At 32.7% G+C, this 19,239-nt stretch overlaps 1 non-coding gene across 1 annotated transcript; it reads left to right on the plus strand.

Annotated features, from left to right (window-relative positions):
• The first annotated feature begins 17,145 nt into the window (after window positions 1–17,145).
• Window positions 17,146–17,252, plus strand: LOC114237840 (U6 spliceosomal RNA). Its single transcript, XR_003623313.1, has one exon. It is a non-coding gene; the product is annotated as a U6 spliceosomal RNA (small nuclear RNA).
• Window positions 17,253–19,239: the final 1,987 nt, after the last annotated feature.

Raw genomic sequence — 19,239 nt, forward strand, 5'->3', positions numbered from 1 at the left:
GGAGGAGGGATGGATCATGAAAGCAGTCAATTGATTTTTGTTTTTTCAATGGAAAAGCTAAAGATTTTTCATTAAACGTTTCTGGAGCAATAGGATATCCTTTATTGAAAAATACACTTTTCAGCAACCTGGATGAACCTGGAGGACATTAGGCTAAGTGAAATAAGCCAGACACAAATTGACAAATACTACATAATACCACTGATATGTGGAAACTAAAATAGTCAAACTCATAGAAGTAGAGAGTGGAATAGTGGTTGTCAGTGACTGTGGGAGGGGAAAACAGGGCGGTATTAGCTGAAGAGTACAAATTCAGTTATACAAAATGAATAAATCCTCGAGATCTGTACAGCATAGTGCCTACATTTAATAATATATTGTGTACTTAAAAATTTGCTAAAAGGGCAGCTCTTATGTTAAGTGTTCTTATCACAAAATAATAATAATGATAATAGTAATGTTAAAAAATAAGAGGGCAGGAGGAAACTTTGGGAGGTGATGAATATGTTTATGGTGTAGATTTTGGTAATGGTTTTGCCAGTATATAATTATTTCTAAACTCATCAACTTGTATGTATTAATTATGTACAGTTTTTTGTATGTTGAAAAATTTTAAAGCTATACTTTCATATGTATAAGATTCATGATGACTATATATTTTTATTAGTTTAGTCAAGAAAATATAAAATGGATATATACATATACAAATATTTTTAATCCTACTTCACACTATACACAGAAACTAATTTGGGATGGATTAGATATAAATGCAAAAACAGAAACTATACGTCTTCTTGAAGAAAACTTAGGAGAATATCATCATGACCTTTACCAAGAAAAGATTTTTTAGATAGGACCCAGAAAACACTAACCATAAAAGCGGAACAAGAAAAGTAAAATAGATTTAAGATTAAATTATTTTCTGAAGACCCAGTTCAGAAAATGAATACAAAAGACATAAAACAGGAGAAAATATTTGAAATATATACATGTGGGAATATATAAAGAATGATAATATATACATGTGGGAATATATAAAGAATGATAACTCAATAATTAAAGGAACAAAAACTAAAACAAATTAAAAAACCACCAACAGCAACAAATTAAAGGTGGGTAAAAGACTTAAGCAACCAGTCAAACAATTGGACATTAGAATGGTCACAAGCACATAACATGTATTCCACATCATTAGTTATGGAAGAAATGCAAATTACAACACACTACCATTTCAGACTTCATAGAATGGCTAAAATTAAGAAGACTCACAAAACAAACTTGTTGCAAGGTTACAAAGCAATTACATTTTTCATAGTTTACTTGTGAGAATGTGGAATTGTACCACTATTTTGTAAATTTGTTTTGCTGTTTCTTATAATTATACACTTACCCTCTGACATAGCAATTATATTCCTAGGTATTTAACCCAAAGAAATTAAAAAATGCACAAAATTATTATGCAAGAAAATCCACAGCATCTTAAATATTAATAGCCCCTAATTAGAAACATCCCACTTTCCATCAACAGGGAAATGAATAAACAAATTGTGATTATACATATATACATTATATTATTATATAGAGCATATTATTATATAATATATAAACTACTACTCAGCAATAGAAAGGAACAAACTGATACATGCAACATGGATGGATTGCAAAGACATTATGTTAAATAAAGAAGCCTGTTCCAGAAGAGAACAGACTGACTCCATTTATATGAAGTTCAAGAACAGGCCAAATGAATTCATGATGATAAAAATTGAACCGAGGTTACATCAGGATGTTAGGGAAAGTGCTAAATTGGCATTAGTTACCAGATACATCTCTGGGTGACAAATGATCTTCGACTTGATTAGAATCTGAGTTAACATAGGTGTATATATTGGGCAAGACTCACTGAATCCTCCAATTAAGACCTATGCAAACCACTACATGTGTCCATTATAATTTTTTGCCTTATTACAACAATTTGAACTGTTCTCTGTAACTTTAGATTGCAGCCTTTCAAATCTACTTTTTACAAAGAAGCCTCAGTGAGATCACAAACCTTATTTTTTAAAGCAAAACAGAACAAGACAAAAATTTTTCTACAACACGTTTATATTCCCACCTCTTCTGAGTAGATTTCTCTCATAAACTGCCAGTTTCTTAACACTTCAGCCTTCCTTCACACTGGACCAATTTCCCATTTATCTTTTAAAAGTAGAAAACTACTTGAAGTGCCTGTACTTTTAATGATGCCTTCACCTGTGTCTTTACTCATGTGGTTTCTTGGGCCTAGAATTTTTTCCTTGTTTAGTACCAATAGGACTCCATTTCATATTTTAAGTTTTAGCTCGGGAGTCAACTTGGGAAAGTCATCTTAATCTCTGAATGAATTAGGGGGTTGTGCCTGTTTTCCCAGAATTTTATTTTTATTTCTAGAATTCCAACTGTATATAGCTTCTCATAATCAAAAAATGAATAAACCCATTCCTTTCTATTGCCTAGATTCTTCCTAGCCAATACCTGTCTCATGTTATGCCAAAGACAGTCACTGAACTTAACATTGCTACTCTCCTTGTCTATACAGTGCATTGTCAACATTCTTCATTCGACTACCCAGCAAAAAATAAAGAGTTACAATCGTTTATATAAAATATACATTCCAGGATCAAAACTCGGCCTTCTTTTCCTCTTCATCTATGGTCACTCTGCAGGTGAACTCATCCTCTGACCTTAAATAGTAACTGTACACTGATTACTCCAAAATTCATATACGCAGCCTTACGCTTCCCATGAGCTCCAAACTCATATTGAACTGACTCTTTAACACCTTGACTAGCAAGTATGTCAAATTTCATATGTTTGAAAACAGAATCTTATTTTGTGAGTGCTCTTGCAAAATCTAATTCTCACAGAGAATTCTCCATCTTAATAAAGGATACCACAACTTACACAGTTTTCAGCAGTAAAATATGGGTATCATGGTGGATCCCTCTCGCTGCCTATACTTCATATCTAATCCACCTTCAATCCCTTTTGGCCTAAGTTCCAAAATCAGAATCTAAACAACTTATCAATAAATCCACTACTACTTCCTTAGCCCAAACTAGCTACCATCTTCTTTAGCTGAGACTGCAGCAATAGTCTGGTTCCCATGCCCCCTCACTCTTGCCAACACCCTACAAACCCATACAGTAGAGCAGGTGAAGTAATCTTTGCAAGACATGAACCATATTTTGTCCTTCCTGTTCTCAATACCATCCAGTGATTGGCAAGGCTTTATAAGATCTGCTCTCTGCTTGGTTTTCTGGCTTAACCTTTTTCAACTCTTGACTTAGCTCACTCCCCAAGAGACACATGGTTTTATGGCTGCACCTTAAATATGCCATTTCAAATTCCATCTGGAATATGTTTACTCATAATTTGTTTAGCTCACTAGCACTTTATTAAAGATTTTGTTGAAATGTCGTCTCCTCAAAGAATTATTTTCTTTGTATCCTATCTGAAACAACTCTTCCCCAAACTTATTTCTAAGCACTGTTATAAAATATGAAATTATATTTTTTGCTTTATTTACTTTCTGGTGTATTTTATGCTCTCATTCTAGATTTTAGAGTCAAGGCCAAGACCTTAGCTATCTGGGCTTTACTGCATACTCAGTACTAGAGCAAGGCCTTGCATAGGTGAAGGTCTATAACTGGACCTTCTCATCCTCTGATCCCACCTCATCCCCAGTAATTTATATTTCTTCAACACTCTTTTGATCGTATTAAGTTGTATTTCCAGTCCATGTAGAAAATCACTGTGATAAATTGTACTGTATGCAATCACCTATTGCTAACAGTTAATAGGAAAAAAAACATTAAAATATGAATTCTGCAAGAAACTCAATTGCTTTAAAATACTTCTATAATACAAGATTTCAAACTGTATTATAATAATATACTAACCCCAATATAAATAATGTAGTCCTGTTTCCCAGACAAATTAAACAAATAAAAATTCATTAGAAAAAATATTAAAATTGGATCTAGAATAGAGGTTAAATGAATATTAAAAGCAAGGGTTTTGGGGATTCTAGCTCTAACATTTACATTCTTAATAACATTTTCCCAAAAATAAATGCTGATAATAGTTAAATATACTTCCATAAATATCCTTTTTTTCACAAATATTCTTTATATATGAAAACTAGCATGCATTTACTTATATTTTTTACACAAAGAGGACATGTAGAAGTAAAAGGTACTCTCTTCCACTATTTCTTTTTGAATATTCATGTCTTACAGATTATTCATATTCTTAATGTTGTTTCACCTTACTCTTCAAAAGTAGTCAAAGTGTCTATCTAATATTTTGCCTAGTTCTATTAGGGTATCATGGATTATTTAAGTAGTACCTATTGATAGATATTTTTTGGTTTCCTCTTTTGCTATAAGTATCGTAATTACCACCTCTATTCTTATATTTCTGTACTGACACATTAGTGTATCTGTAGAATAAATCAAGAAAGTATGTGCATTTTAAATGTGGATACTTATTTTATCAACACTTTCTGAATGACTTTTTCTCCATAAAATTAGTGGCATTGCATATTACTAAATTTATGAGTGTTGCCTTGATTGGTGAAACTCTATCTTGTGGTGTTATGTTTTAATTACGTTTGTGTTTGAAGCGTTTGTGTTTTTAATGCATAACCTTTTACTTTTCTATGAACTGCATGTTCTTGTCCATTTCACCATTCAATGTTTGGTATTTTATTTATTGATTTCTGAGAAGGTATGTCTTCATTTGAAATAGATGATTGAAATATTTTCCCAGTTTGTCACTTTCTTGCATATTTTTATGAGATTTGTTTCTATCTAGAAAATTCCCATTTATTATATTTTTAATTGCTTTATTATTTTTTCTTTTATCATTTCAAGGTTTGGGCTTGTTTAAAAAGTGTTTCCCTATTCCTAATATATATAAAATTAGATTCTCCAATATTTTCTTCTAGTACTTTTATGGTTTCCTTTTTAATTTTTGAATTATTATCCACCTAGCATTTCATACTGTGTAAGGAGTGAAGTAGACATCTATCTATCTTTTTTGTTTCTATGTCTATCATGAGTCATAAGGCTGAACCTCATGTATTAAAACAACCCTCTTGAAGTGGGTTCCCCCCCAATTTGAAGTGATTTGATATTTAACTACTAAATCCATTTTGGAATTTCATTTATCTCATGTCTCTGCATTCTATTTTGTTGATCTTGCCTTAAAATCACAGGGTGATAGGAAATGCTTTAAGATTTAACTGCGTAGCTGACATATGGAAATATAAGGCCCTATTAAGTATTCTACATAAAAGTGTCTTTAGATCATTTTTAGTTGCTTGTTTTTGATATATTTTTCATTATTTTCTCTTTTGTGTTTTTATTTTTTTCTTCCAGTTTTATTGAGATATAATTGACATACAGCACGGTATAAATTTAAGATGTACAGCATAATGACTTGACTTACATAGATCATGAAATGATTATCACGGTAATTTTAGTGAACATCCATCGGCTCATATAGGTATGAAATAAAGGAAATAGAAAAAAATATTTTTCCTTGTGATGAGAACTCATGATATACTCTCATAACAACTTTCATATATAACATATAGCAGTGTTATTTACATTTGTCAAGTTGTACATTACATCCCTAGTACTTATTTATATTTTAACTGGAAATTTGTACCTTTTGACTGTCTTCATTCAATTCCCCCATCCTTACCTCCTGTCTCTGGTAACCACAAAACAGATCTCTTTTTTAATGAGTTTGTTAGTTTATTTGTTTTTAAAGTGTAATTGACCTATAACACTATGTTAGTTCCTGTAACACAACAGAGTGATTCAGTATTTCTTTACAGTTTATAATAATCACCACAATGTCTAGTTACTATGTCACTAAAGATATTATGTAATTATTGACTATATTCCCCACACTAAGTATTTCATACCTGTGACTCATTTTCTGTTTATTGATTTTCTATCCTCTAACTTTAATGAATTCATTGGTGAGTTCTAATAGTTTTTTGTTGACATCTTTAGGATTTTCTATATATAGTATTGTTTCATCTGCAAAGAGTGACAGTCTTACTTTTTTCCTTTCCAATTTGTATTCTTTTTACTTCTTATTGCTGTCACTAGGACTTCCAATACTATGTTGAATAAAAGTGGTGAGTGGGCATTCTTGTCTTGTTCCTGATTTTAAAGGAAATGCTTTCAGCTTTTCACCATCAAGTGTGATGTTAACCACAGGCTTATCATATATGGCCTTTATTATGTTGAAGTATGTTCCTTCTATACCTACTTTGTTGAGAGTTTTTATTATAAATGGATGTTGAATTTTGACAAAAGCTTTTTCTGCATCTATTGAGATGATTGTATGATTTTTATTCTTTAATTTATAAATGTGGTACACCACATTGATTGATTTGTGGATATTGAACCATCTTTGCATCACTGGGATAAGTCCCAATTGATCATGGGATATATCCTCTAATGTATTGTTGAATTTGGTTTGCTTATAGTTTGTTGAGGATTTTTGCATCTGTGTTCATTAGTGATATTGGCCAGTACAGAATTTAAGCATAACACTAAAGATAGTCATCCAGTTCTTTTGATTCCTGGTTCAATGTAACTACATTCAGTATTGAATGTTTCAGCATCTGTGCCTCAAAACAATTTTTATTTTACTTATTAATTGTTGTCATGGTGTGTGTGTATGTGTTTTGTTTTGCGGTTGGAGATATTTGCTTTTTGGTAAGAAGATATGAAAAATTAGTATTGGTGAGGAAATAAAAGCTTTAGAAAGTCAAAAGTGATCAAAATCTTCATTATTATTATCTTATGGGAATATGTCCCCAAACTTCATTTGTCCTCTTTGGTCAGGACAATATGAAGATATGCTTTTTCTTTCTAGTCTAGGGGGTCTAAGGAGTTTCTTTTCATTCTAGCTCAGAAGTTATAAACACTATAAGAACAAAAGACTTCCCCATCACAGAGGAAACAGGATAAGGTAAATAAACAGGAAGTCTGAGAAAGTGTGTTTGCCCAATAATAGAAATTGGGAAAGAGAGAAGGAGGGAGAGAGAGACCGCTGTGGCTGTAGCCTCTAAATTTCATTACAGTGTCTATGCGTCTGGCAATTACTGTCTTTTTAAATAATCTCCATCCCTTGAAAATGCTGAACAGTTTGCCAAAACTTGAGAACTTTCATTCACATTGTGGAAGGAGAATTCTGGGACTTGATGCTAATCATTCTTAGGGAGGAATAAAGATAGTAGAGGTAAATAATCTTTGAAATCTAGCACAACAAATCATAGAAAATTGCCTTAAGGAGCTCAGGAATAACTTGATTGTTATTTAGTGCAGCTCTAGAAAAATGATAACTTGCCACCTCAGAAGCAGAGGCTGATCTCTGGTGGCCTCGGCCTGCAGCGGCTTGAAGCAGGGTTCGGTTTCCAGCCAGAGATTGAGGTCGGGCAGCAGCAGTGAGAGCAGTAGTCAGTGACAAGACACTGGCCCTTCAGCTTTGCAGAAGAGAATTCCCACAAAGACAGAAAGTAGTGAAACAAGTAAAAGGTTTATTAGGAGAAAAAAAAAAAGGGTAGAGTATGTGTGGATAGACACACGGGTGGGCTCAGAGAGAGAGTCGTGCCCTCATGGCAGTTTGAATCACTTTTATGGGACATTTCTTCTGGGTTTCCTTTGACCAATCATCTTGCTTTGCCTGGTTCTGAGTCCGTATTTGGTATATCTCAGGGTCCTCCCCTGTGTGCCTGTGCATCTCTTAGCCAAGATGGATTCTAGTGAAGAGACCTATGGGTAGGTGACATCACTTACTATGAGGTGGTGACCCCTTCCTTTTTGACCTCCAAGGAACCTTTCTGCACATGTGTAGTTGGAGAGGTCTCCTTGACTTCGAGAATGAGGAATATGTGGTCTTTTATCTCTTGTCTGGGCAGGGCCCAGCCTCCTCCATCATCCTGCTTTTATGGAGTTTCTGCTATTATAGAGTTTCTGTCCACAGGGGAGAAAATGTTCTTCCTGGGGTGCATCTATCTCCTGCCTCAAGACCACTGTCTCCCTCCCCAATCAACTTTCCTTATGATTTGAACTTTCCTGGTCATATCATCTTACTTCTCCCTATTTTCTGCTAATAATCTATGACTTTAGCATAGTTTTGACATCTTTCATTTTATGGTTTCTGCTGTAAACAGCATTATAAAAAGCAAAAATTGTACCTGATAAAGTTAAACAGGCAATGAAGACTTTATTCAAGACTATTTCAATAAGGGAAAGAGTCTAGAACATAGTCTGAACTCAACTTTGGTGAAAAAAACAAAACAAAACAATAAACAAGAGGACTGGTGAATTTTTAAGAGCTGGGATGGGAGGAATCATAGGTCACCTGTGTTTGCTAATTGGACTTACTCAGTGGAAAAGTAAATTTCCTCCTATCTTCATGACAGGAGGTAGTTTCAGAACTTGGAGCAAGGTCAACCCAAGGTTAGGCTTTTACTCTCCCACGGAAACTTGGAAGCAGGGGCCCTATCTTCCTTGATGATTACATTTCAAAAGGATACTTCCTGATACTTGAAAAAGACTTTCCTGGGTTGTAAACCTGGCAAGGAACTTTCAAAAGATTTACATCTCAAAGAGTTAAAGAAAGAATTTACAGTTACAAGATTTCTAAAGTAAATATTCTAGGAAAAGGGAGGTCAGGAGCCTAAAGTCATGGAGAAACCTGTATAAAATTTAGTGAAGCTGAGGGGAATATTAAGGTCCTATCCAGCAGGAGGCATAATCTTTCTCATGGGTATTTATCTATATGTGTTAGTTTTTTGATGATTTATTCTTACATTGGTTCAGGGCAAAAATTATCATTTTCCTAACTGGAGTCATACAACTTATTTTATGTACTATCATGTTTTATAATCTAACACATGCCAAAGAATTATATTTCTTTTTCCCTGTGATATGAGTATATGCATGGAGTCTCACGGTGGAAAAGGTAGAGAGGTTCTAAATTAGGAGATGGTATATAGCAATGTAGGAGTGGCTTGTGCATTTTGCACACTGGAATTGCAAATACTGGAATCTGTCCCTTCATTATTTTTAGTTCCTGTTTTTTTATATCTCTTGATATCTGTACCATTCTTCCTGCCTCTTTCCCTATTCTGTCTGTCTCAGGTTTGAGCTATAAAACGGGAGATGTCATTGGTGACATCTACATTGGCTAGTCACTGTCTAGTAGTATATGTTACTGTTTAGACTTCACATTAACCCCTATATGGGATGCTGGATTTTGTGTGTCTAGCCTAAGGATGGCAGCCTTGGAATCAAGTCTAAAATCCCAGTGGTTGCTCTGTGCAAAGCTAGTTGCAATTTGCTGTGCAAAGCCTAGTACAGTCTTGACTAAGCATGATTACTGTTTTTGTAAGGACTTACCTACTTGGAAGTGGTTATAGCTTTGGCAGCCTTTCAGAGTATTAGTTAATTGTCTAGAATTCAGTTTAAAGATATGTAAACTGAATTTGTATGTATATACAAATACATATGTATATTTATAAAATACATATGTATATTTTTACATATGAATATTTATAAAATCTTCCTAATATTTACGAATTTTGGCTTTTTCTTGCTTGTCGTTAATAAAACCACACCCAGCCTGGAAAAATAATACTATCAGCATCATCAAGATATATTGATTATTTAGCTTATTGGCCTGACTTCTATAGTATCAAACCACAGACAAGGGAATGATATTATATGAACCTACGTAAGTGTCCAACTTAGCTGGAATAAAAATTTGTCTTTCTAGTATGAGCATCATATGCCTACAATCCAGTAGTTATAACAGGGCTTTGCATAGTAATCCCGTGGGTTAAATTTCCAGTTACATACAAGTTGAGTGCCATTCCTGGTCTTTTTAAGAATGTCTTCTAGTGGAGTTCATTATATTTTCAAAAAGTCCCTCAGGCTATGGTGATGTGTGCCCTCCACCCCCCATTAAGAACTACTATTTTAAATTGGTATTTTGCATGAATACTGGTATATGAATTTGCTAAATAGTACTCAGTGATCACTATGACAAGATATCAAGTGAAAGTCCTTTTCCACCTTATACATGCCCTTAATGTTCATACGTTGTAAATCAAGATAGAGTCATCCAAAATACCATCAGGTGGGAATACCCTAGCAGTCCAGTGGCTAAGAGTCCATGCTTTCACTGCCAAGGGTCCAGGTTCAATCCCTGGTTGGGGAACTAAGATCCCACAAGCCACGCAGCATGACCCCCCCCCCCAAAACAAACAAACAAACAAAAATACCATCAGGTTATCATAAGAATATATCAGCCCTCAAAAATCTCTTTCACAATGATTTGGAATCACAAGCCTATTGAAATTGTTTATTTTCTTTAAAAGAAAAATGCAAAAATTGCTGATCAAAAACTGAGTGAGTAAAGTGATTATAAATCAATCACAGCTCTTCACAAGAATTTTGGAATGCACTCTGGAATGGAAAACCTAGGAAAACGTATTTAAGAATATTTATATGAAATAATCCATTTATTCTAATGTAGAAGAATTTTAAATTGGGTTTAACTTTTTAAAGTCCAGGGATAAAGACATACTCATTGAAATTAAACACCTAAAGATGAATGTCCCTCTGTTGAAACAAACACAAGAATAAAAAAAGATTGGTAAGCAACATTAATAATTCATGCATTCACTTATCAATAAATGTTTTAAGCGCTTACCATGTGCAGATCACTAAGTAAAATTGCGTTAGATCCTACTGCCTATTAAAGGTCTTATAACTTCTGCCTTCAAGAGTTTATATCCTCTAAAGGAAATAGCCATATTTTCAAATTATAACATCATACAATTTATAATGTAAAATAGATGATGTTAGCAAATATAAAAACAATAGATATTTATCGTATGAGTGGGTTTTTTACATACACTTTTCATGACAAAATAATAAAGCAAGACTCCTGCTAGAGAATGAAATAAATTTTGTTTCTTAGAGGTGGTAAGTAAAAAATATATAATTTTACAAATACACAATTTATATTTGTTTATATTGTTATATTAATTACAGTTCATATTTATGCAATTGATACAGCTAAAAGTTAGTTACAGGATGTACTTTTTTTAAAAAATGGTACCATCAAAGTATTTATACTATTTCTAACAAGGATAATACATGCCTAGTGCAAAATTACTAACCCAAGAATTTAAGTTTCAAAATGTAATACAGATTGTCATGTAACTATTTAGGCTGGTTTTTCAGCAGCAAATGGAGATTTTCAAAAGGAACAGATGCCCAGTTGGCTCTGATTCAAAGACTTATCAGAACTTTATATCTTAAAACAAACCATCTCCGAAATGTTTTTAGTTGTAGAATATGTTTTTTTCAATCTTCAATCATCCCACTTTTCTCAATCCTGATCAATCTTTTTCCTTCTGCATACTTGAGTGACCCTCAAATGAACATAGGATATTCAGCGTCTTTCAATTTCAACTCTGCCTGCTTCTTTTCCCTGAACTAAACTTGCATAAATAGCCCAAAGGACTGTTCATTAGAAACATATATTTTATGAAAAAGAAATGTTTTATATTCAAAAAATGAAAATGTCTACAAAAACCAATTTTTTTTCTTAAAATGAACCTAATGGATTTTCAGTGTTGCTGCTCAAAAAAAAGCCATATAATACTGATGATATTGCAATTTGCGTGATGTCTCGAATTACTTGCATAAATTTCAATCCAAACAGAATTATCAGGCCAAAGAGTCCTCAAAATCAATTATGCCATGAGAAGTCCCCTTGAAATCTGTGTATAAAAGAGGCTACATTTATTAAAAGAGAAAGATTGGATGAGGAAGGTAAAATGCAAAGGAAAAAGCATCAAGAAAGTAAAGTTCACCTATCTCAGACACACATGCTAGCTAGAGTAGTCTCAAGAAAAGAGACAATAATGAGGTGGAAAGGAATATTCTACAGTCAGCAAAATTAACACAGCTTGGAAATTAAGATAACAGAGCTGAAACTTTCAAACTTGGCATTCTTTCAAAACTGAGCCTTAGTAGTGAGCATTATAAATATACACCATGGATGTTAAGTGCTTTTAAAAATAAAAGTTTATACGAGGTCTTCCAAGGTTAGGCAAAAATCTTTTATTATCAATGAAAAGATCCCTGAAATAGATGCCAATGGCTCAAATCCAATCACAATGGAAGAGAGAAATTAAGTAGTAATAGAGAAATTAGAATTTCAAGAAAAACTCAGAAAATTTAACTGATCTTCCCAAGTCAGTAGCATTTATTTAGGCACTGAATACCAGAGGTCTGTATTCTTTAACCAGTTTTCTAAAGTAACTCTCAGGCTCTTTTCTCTTGACTCTTACGTGGCTCTTTTTTCTTTCCATGACTCGAATTTATCTTGCACACTATCTCTGGATTAATATCCCTTAGGTCCTTTTATTCTACTAGTGTTCAAAAAATCTACAAGAGCTCCCAGTTGCCTTCCTAAATAGATTTAAACTTCTCTCTTTGTGTTTTTCCTTCTTCATGGTCCCTGCAAGTTTTCTATCTCCCACTTAGACAAGATTGTTTTCCATTCTCCCAACTGTGGAGCTTTCTCTAGAGTCGGCATCATCATTTATTTACACCATGCACTTGCCCATCACCCTAACCTTGCCCAAGTTGCTTCCTTCCTGAAATAACATCCTCTCTTCTTCACCAGCTGAAATCCTTCCTAACCACTCCTTAAGCTTCAGCTTAAATCCTGACTTATTGACACTTTTAATATTTATTGTTTACTTTGGCCTACACATATTAATCCTAGCTCTAAATTCTTATAGTGGTGTTGCTTGCTCCAAGTAATTTATAATTTAGGTTTCTATTATTTTATGTTTTTCATTAATGTTCATGGGCATTAAGTCTTAAAACATCCATAAGATAGGAAGCTACTTGGAGGTATGACTCACATCTTAAGTTTTTATAGTATAGGATGGATGGTGAATGGAGAGACAAAAGAGTTCTGCCTCATTTCATTAAAAGGGGAATTCGATTAAAATATATATTGTACAATGAATGAACACAAAATAAAAATAAGTGAAGGAATTGAGTATAAAGGCAGCGTATTCTTTTCCTAGGGCTACAATAAAAAAGTACTACAAGCTGGATGACTTAAAACAACAGAAATGTATGATCTCACAGTTCTGGAGACCAGGTCTGAAATCAAGGTGTCAGCAGGCCCATGCTCCCTTGAAGTAAAATCCTTCCTTGCCCCTTCCTAGTTTCTGGTGATGACGCCAATGCTTGTCATTCCTCGGCTTGGAGCTGCATCACTCTAATCTCTGCCTCTACCATAAACGGCATACTCCCTACGTGTCTGTGTCTGCACCATGTTTTCCCTCTTTTTATAAGGACACCAATCGTATTGGATTAAGGGCACACTCTACTTTATCTTAACTAATTACATCTTCAAAGACCCTATTTCCAAATAAGGTCACATTCTGAGGTCCTGAAGTTTAAGGCTAATTTTATATATCTTTTGGGGGGACACAAATCAACCCAATAGAGGCAGCAAAAAGAGAAATGCAAATTGAGTATGAATTTAATGCACAGAATAGCTGTTGAGAAGTCCAGTCTGCCTGCAAGAGATAGGCAACATATTTACTTCTAAACGTAATGAGAAAACATTGTCACTTGATTCAGAGTTTGTAAAATTTAAGGCAAGAAATTACTAAAGGAGAACACAGAAATTTGCACATTGATCATGAGGGAAATTTATCCTAAGAGGACTGGTGAAATAGAATAGTGGGTGATCTAGAAAATAATATTATCAATAAAACTATACATGATATACATGATTTTTTTATAACAACTTAATTAGGTTAGATTTGCTTTCTCAAATTTATACAGTTCAGTAAAATTAATCATGGACAGGATAGGAATAATCTTGGGAAATATGACAGTGTCAGTGTATGCAGTTTTTTGATGCTATAATTTAATCATGGAATCCATGTTCCTGGATTCTAGAATATCTATCACAAATTAGAATATAAAATTTAGTGTATGAACATCAGACAAAAAATATTTTTATGTTTTAAAACTATTGTTAATTTCAATCTTGCAATTATCTCAATCTGAGATATTTTGTTACATCCTATTCTTAGAAGGTATTATATTGTGTGTGAATTCTAAGAATTTCCTCTGTAATCTAAACTCACATATCCACCTTCTTACTTCAAATCTCCACTGAGATGTATCACCAAAATCTAACACTGAATATGTCCCTAAGGCAACTATTTCACCTGTCAATATTCTTATTTTCCACAGTACAAATAATTTATCTTTTTGTTCTCTCATGTGGTTCCTGAACTTTCCTTGAGTTACTCCATATGGGGGAGAGGACAAGAGGAAAGCTATCCAGCAAACTATATTTGCCAGGATCCCATACTAACTGGATTTAGTTTAGATATCTTTCTATCTTTGCCTAACTTCCATTTTCTACTAACAGCTTAACTACCAATTATATATATTTTTCCTAGTAAATGTCAGATAGCTTTTTTCCCAGCTGCTTTTAATATTATCACTTCATCTTTGATTTTCAACAATTTGATTATATTACATCTAGATATGTTTTTCCTTGTATTTATCCCACTTGAATTAGCTGGCAATATCTTCCAACTAATATGGGAAATTATCAGCCATTATTTGTTCAAGTTTTGTTTCTATCTTAACTCTCCGTCTTCTCCTCTGGGACTCTTTTTTGACCAATTTCCATGTATCCTTTATGTTTTGTTTTGTTTTGTTGTGTTTGTCTTCTTTGTTCTCTCTTTGTTTTAATTTGCATATCTTTTCTAATGGTGTATTTCTGAATTCAATATATAGCCTATCCTATGTTTGATCTGCTTTTAATCACATTCATGAGATCCATTTGATGCTTCTTTATTTTTTTAATTAATTAATTGTTTTATTGAGGTACATTGGTTTATAACATTATGTAAGGTTCATATATACAACATTATAATTCAACTTCTGTATATACACTCTACAGCATACTCATCACCAAAAATCTAGTTTCTATCCCTCAATATACAGTTAACCCCCTTTACCTATTCCTCCCACTACCACCCTCCTTCCCTCCTGGTTCTGCCTTTTCATTTGTTTATAATTTCCTTTGATGTGCAGAATCTTTTTAGTTTGATGTAGTCCCATTTGTTTATTTTTCCTTTTATTTCCCTTGCCTGAGGAAACAGAACCAAAAAGATATTGCTAAGACTGATGCCAAACAATGTACTGCTTATGTTTTCTTCTAGAAGTTTTATGTCTTACAATCAAGTCTTTAATCCATTTTGAGTTAATTTTTGTGTATGGTGTAAGATAGTGGTCTAGTTTCATTCTTTCCCATGTGGCTGTTGAGTTTTCCCAATACCATTTATTGAAGAGACCTTCCTTTCTCCATTGTATGTTCTTGGCTTCTCTGTGTTAAATTAGTTGTTTATATATGTGTGGGTTTATTTATGGGCTCTAAACTCTGTTCCATTGGTCTGTCAGTCTTTTGCTGCTGATGCCATGCTGTTTTGATTACTATAGCTTTGTAGTGTAATTTGAATCAGGGAGTGTGATACCTCCAGCTTTGTTATTTTCTTATCAGGATTGCCTTGGGTATTTGGGGTCTTTTGTGGTTCCATACAAATTTTAGAATTTTTTTTTGTTCTATTTCTGTGAAAAATATCATTGTGATTTTTACAAGGATTGCATTGAATCTGTAGATTGCTTTAAGTAACATGGGCATTTTAACAGTGTTAATTCTTCCAATTGATGAGCATAGACTATCTTTTCATTTCTTTGTGTCTTAATTTTTTTCAACAATGTCATAATTTTTAGGCCTTTCACCTCCAGTAGTTCTGGGTGAGGAAGGAAGTGATAGAAAAAGTAGAGAAAGTTCATATGTATATGTATATCTATCTACCTACCTACCTACCTACCTACCTACCTATGTATCTATCTGTATATACATATATACATATGAAAACAAAAGCAAGGACAAAAAATAAATATTAAAAACTGTAAGTTACTAAACCTTTTCTGAAAAACGTTAAGAATTATATCTTCATTTTGAAAGGGAATATCATGTCTCAGAGAAAGTTTTCACAAGCAGCCAAAATCAAGACAAAATTGACCTAAGCTCAAAATACTTTCACAAATGAATTGCTTTAAACAACTTAAAGATAATCCCAATACTACTTAAACTATTTTAAAGCATAAACAAAGGGAGAGACAACTTCCAAATTCTTGTTATAAAGTAAGTGTAATATTGCAAAATCTGATAAAAACGCTCTAAAGGAACCTACAAAACCAATTGTGCATGCGAATATCAGTAAAAATCTTTGATTTGTAAAGTGAATATGATTGCAATAAAAACACCATCTTTTTATTTTCTTGAGCTACAAAAGTTAATTATAACATTTATGTGAAAGGACAGACAAGAAAGAATAGAGAAACCAGTAAACCATGAAAAGGGTGTTCTAACCCCCCACCCCATATGAAATGTATTTGAGTCCTCTATAATTAAGAGAGTAAGATATCGGAATGTGAGTAGACCAGAATAGAAAATCTGAAAATAGATATATTTGCAAAGAAAAACTTCATATATTATAAACATAGCATCAGAAATCAGTGAGCAAAAAATATTATGTATAATTAGTAGTGTTGCAATAATGTCATAGCTATATGAAGAAAAGATAAGAAGATAACTTCACACTGCAAGTATTAGAAAAAAAATATGTGTGAATGCACCTACAAACTTGAAAGAAGGGAAAAGTCCTAAATGTGACTAATGAAATAGAATCAATAAAGGATAAAATTAATATTAGTTATGTAACTTGTCCAAAAAATATACATGACTGATAAACATTATAATCAACAAATAGACAAATGACAAAACAGTGAAACCTATTTTCAATGAAAAAGGTTTAAATGATGTCAGATCTATTCATTAATAGAATTTTAAGATGCAATATATTTGTGATATAAACCAAGCCAGATATTCAGATATTTCCTTAATATCTTTTACTCTAAAGATAAGAAGAAATGCAAAGTGTCACTTCAGCAGCACACATACTAAAATTGGAATGATATAGAGAAGGTTAACTTGGATCCTGTGCAAGGATGATAGGAAAAATTAATGAAATATTCTATATTTTTCGATACACTTAAAAATTATTAAAATGTTATGTATATCCTACCACAATAAAAATAAATAAATAAATAGACATGAAAATAGAAATGAAAAAATTAAAATAATATGGTGAATAAAAAGACAAGGACATTTAAAATTTTCTCAGTAATTTTAATTTTAGTAAAAATATTAGTATCATTCTGAGCTCATATTGATAGTAAAGAAAAAAGGAAAATCTAGCTGATTAGATCAGTCTTAATAAAAACAATAAGAATGAAAACTAGACATAATGTACCTCTTGATGTGTTACAGTAGGAAGCTCACAACTCCTCCTATGAAGTAGTATTATCAAAAAATAGAACAAAATTTGATCAGCTTTCTAAAATGTAAGTTTATTTTACAGGAAATAAAGTAGTACACAGACCATCTTAAGTGATACAAAAAATACAATAAGCAAAATCTGGAAGGTGCAAAATTATTATATAATCAATGCCCTTTCTTTCTTTATTGAATAAATTATAAGAAAAAAAGATGGGAAGCTTATAAATTAAAAGCAATTTAAACTATACCAATAAAATGCAGTATGCACTTTGTTTCCTGATACAAACAAAGTGATTGTAAATTAAAAGTACTATAAGGTATTGGAGGAAATGTGAATACTGTGTATTTCATAACATTAAAAGAATTATAATTAATTACCTTAGGAATAATAAAAACATAGGAATAATGAGTGTTAAAGTATCTTAAATACATGCATACTAAAGGATCTATGGATGCAATAAGTGATATCTAGGATTTGACTGAAAAAATATCTAGGGTGGTGTGTGGGATGGAGATCAGGTATAGACTTAGAGAAAAATTGATTGTGTTAATACTGGATATTGGATCCATGTAGTTTCATTATGTTACTTTTTTCTTTTATATATTTATATTTTTACATAATATTTTTATGAAGTACCAGCACTAGTATCATAGACAAAATATTAATGGGTGAGGGAAAAATCATTGTTTCAAGCTATTTACAAGACTATGAGAAGTAACAATGAGAAAGAACCTAAGTTTATGTATACTTTATTTATCTTCTTTTAAAATCTTTTTTACTTATATTGCTTCAACCCACTGTCCAATGAGTTCATGCTTTTGTATTTTAAAATGCATGTGGCTCGTTATACAGAAAAATTGTTAACTAAAAAATGTTGGTCAAATTGTTTTGTAATAAAGTACCATGTCTTGGCCATTTTTTTTAAACTTTAAGTAATCTTAAGGATTAGGCATTAAATGCCAAGTACTTTTTAAAGTACATTTGCTGTTTATTCTTCACCAGGGAGAAATCTGACCTCATTCCTTGTTCTAAATAACACAACAGTGCCCTAGTGATTAGCGTATCAGGTCAGATGGGAGAAAAACATATGGCTTTGCACTTTTAACAACATGCTCAACCTTAACCAGTTACCAAGGCATTTAAAGGCAAAACATAAAAGACGTCAATTTATTAAGCATGGTGGGCAATAAATTTTAAAAAACAAATTATATATTTATGTTACTAATACAGAAGTAACAGTGTCCTTCATTTTAAATGTGCAGTTCGATAGACCAGGGGCAACGGTCATTTAACTACCACCACAGTCAAGGTTTAGAACACTCCCATCACCACAAAAGCCCCCTTGTGTTCCTTAGCAGTCAATCCCTGCCCCGACCCTTGCTTCTAAACAATCATTGATCTGCCAGAAAGCAAACTATGGTTTTGCCTTTTCTAGAATTTCATATAAATTTCATACAGAACCCTAGAGTGTGTAGTCTTAAGTGAGTGGCTTCTTTTACATAATTGCAGACCATGCAATACTGGAAAAGCTTGCTGTATTATTCCTGAGTGGCTTCTTGATATAATAGAGATAGCACTGAAAAATAGGGCAGAAGATCTTACTTCTCTCTCCCACCCCAGTCTGTGAACTAAGATATATATATTTTTTCTTTTTTTTTTTAACTTCCCTTATTCAGCAATGGTAAGATGAG

Source organism: Balaenoptera acutorostrata, chromosome 2 (assembly GCF_949987535.1).
Source record: "Balaenoptera acutorostrata chromosome 2, mBalAcu1.1, whole genome shotgun sequence".
NCBI classification, from domain to species: domain Eukaryota; kingdom Metazoa; phylum Chordata; class Mammalia; order Artiodactyla; family Balaenopteridae; genus Balaenoptera; species Balaenoptera acutorostrata.